This window comes from Olea europaea, unplaced genomic scaffold, assembly GCF_002742605.1.
Source record: "Olea europaea var. sylvestris unplaced genomic scaffold, O_europaea_v1 scaffold1561, whole genome shotgun sequence".
NCBI classification, from domain to species: Eukaryota; Viridiplantae; Streptophyta; class Magnoliopsida; order Lamiales; family Oleaceae; genus Olea; species Olea europaea.
In genome coordinates this window covers 409,111-411,817 of record NW_019233214.1, presented here as the reverse complement: position 1 = coordinate 411,817, position 2,707 = coordinate 409,111, and the positions used below count along the sequence as shown (strand labels likewise).

General features: G+C 36.3%; 1 long non-coding RNA gene across 1 annotated transcript; it reads left to right on the top strand.

Annotated features, from left to right (window-relative positions):
• The first annotated feature begins 537 nt into the window (after positions 1 to 537).
• On the top strand, positions 538 to 1,967 carry LOC111376795. Its single transcript, XR_002699554.1, has 3 exons — positions 538 to 971; positions 1,478 to 1,607; positions 1,697 to 1,967. It is a non-coding gene; the product is annotated as an uncharacterized LOC111376795 (long non-coding RNA).
• Positions 1,968 to 2,707: the final 740 nt, after the last annotated feature.

Here is a 2,707-nt window from a genome sequence, read left to right as displayed (position 1 = left end):
AGTATTTCCAACTTCGTCTTCCAAGTTCCAACAGGTAATAGACAACATCGCAATAGTGATCAGTCCAAGTCAACACTCAACTCAAACTCAACATTCAAATTTTTCAACATTCACAAATCATATAACATAGATGAGAAATCATGGATGTAATGGCATAAAACAAAAAAAAAAAAAGGAGAAGAGAAATGACTCACATTCCACAGAAAACACTGTTACGCTGTGGACTTGTCGTTACCTTCCCTTCAGCTTCGCCCAATCCCCAATTGCCAGCCGACGGTCCCTTCCTTCTCCTTCAGCCACGAAATCACCCTAGATCCCTTCCAATCGCTCCTTCAGATTTCACAGCAAGTAAATATAATCGATTTGAAATTTAAGGGTTATGAAATTGGGATTAATTTGGGGGGAAATGAACAGGAGTCTTGGACTGAAAATAGAATTTCCTAAAAGGGGTATTTTTGTTTAAATAATTAAAAATGGATATTGGAAAAAATGTGAACATTTTTACGAAGGACTAGATGGAATTGGACATAGAAATTTCCTCATCTTTTATCCTCTGGCAAATGGATATGTTACCCAAGGCCATTTGATACTAACACTAATTTTCTCACTCAATAGTAGAAAAGAGGCAAACAAAATCTCTGGAAAATCCGATCATTTCTCTTCTTCTCTCTCGATCATGAAAGAAGTCAGAAGGAATTTAGACATATATGGTTTTGTTGTGACGGTTCTTAGAACAACACAAACACTATCCATCTATCTTCCTTTCCTTCGTTTGGAAGGGAAACGACAATCTTCGTTATGTCATTTGATTTCGTCTACACAAGCCTTTTAATTTGTTAATCTAACATTGGATGTTGTTTCCATACAATTTTTCAGTGCTGGTCAGTGCAAATTAAAACAGTCGGGGTTTTAGCTGGCGTGTCCTTGCAATTCGATCTCTCCAATCGTGGAGTACAATATTAGTGGTAGAGGTAAATTTTTTCTCTGTTAGATTTGATTAATTGCTAATTTATGGGTTTGAATTGCTGGGCTATGTAGAGGTAAGTTTTTTTTTTCTGTTTGAATTTTTCAATCGCTAATTTATGGGTTTCTATTCTTGGGCTGTGAGGTTTAATATTATTGTCAAAGGTAATGTTTTGTCTTCTGTGAGAATTTTCCAATTTACACTTTCTCGGTTTAAAAATATCACAACTGCAGTGCCAATAGAGTGGCCCTCTACTCCGCACCCTCTTCATCCTCTACCTCTTGATTACAATTTACAGATGTGACATTAGAATCCCTGTTTTTGAATTGAATTGATTTTTTTAATTTGGTTTATTTGTAGATATCTAATCTTATTTCTCCTTGACACTTAACCATGCTTCTTTTGTAACGTCTGATGTTTGGCAATTTGAAAATTATGATTAGTACCAGTGATTACTGGAAATTTTAGTTTACAATTTAAAGGGAAGTGATGTATTGGATTGCTTGATTGTAGGTTTATCTGTTGCTATGTTGTGCATCACTATCATCCAAGGTTGGAGCTTACCTTGACATTGTTTGGAACGTTGGTGGATACTTGACAACCCTTGGATGCATGGGTAGCAACACTTGTCTACTCTAAAGAGGTATTCATTCTATTGTTCCTTTGTTTAGCTTTCAAATTTACGATACTGTGTCGATTCTAATTTATTGTAATTGTCTCAATCATGAACAGAAAAAGGCTTTCGCTACTTATGGCAGCTGCACTCTTTGAAGGGCATCCATTGGTCCTTTGATCAATTTGGCAGTCGGAATAATTTTGATTCCTTTTTTTATATAATATAATGTTGTAGCATATGTTCTTAACAACTTTAGATCGAAGCATCTGGATTATTAAATTCGCGAGCAAAACAAGTAGCATATATATTATTATACAAGATTTAATTTCTTATTAATCTCTTCGTTCAATTCATTTACTGAATCATTTTTTTTTTTTTTTTTTTTTTTTTTTATGAAGTTTTTATTTCACGAATAAACGCCTTTTAGAACCCTAAAACCAGCAAATTGATGGATAAATTCCAATTCCAAGCAAATTCAGAAACCAAAGAAGTCTAACTTAAAATGCAAGTAGGAGTGTCATTGAAAAGATTCCATACGTAATGAAGGGCACACAGAGTCATCAGTGATGCAGCCAGAGTCGAAAAGGAGTTCGCCTAGAGCTTCAAAGGCTCCCTCGCCGTCGACGCCGAAATCGAAGTCCTCGTTGGCGAGGACGTTGATGACATAGCCAACGATTGCCTAGTCAACGTCCTGGATGCGATGCCCAATGACCTCTTGCACCACCGAGCTTGCCAATGGAAAAGATGGAAGTGAATGGATCAGGGCGGAGAAGAGAGAAGATGGAGGCGGAGACGAGAGATGGAAAAATTAGGGCTTATGATTTGATTTTGAGGAGTTTTTCTTTTGTTGTTGTGGGATCGTTTTTAACAACGTTCGTTAATTGTCGCAGAAAGTGACATTTAGCAACGTTCTTATATACGTTGCAAAAAAGAAATATTTTGCAACGTTCAATGTATGTTGCAAAAGAAGATCTTTTAGCAACGTTTATTAAACGTTGCCAAAAGTGACCTTTAACAACGTTCTTATGTACGTTGCAAAAAAGAGACATTTCGCAACGTTCAAATGCACGTTGCAAAAAAAAGACCTTTCCGCAACGTTCAAAGAACGTTGCGAAAAGTGACTTTCC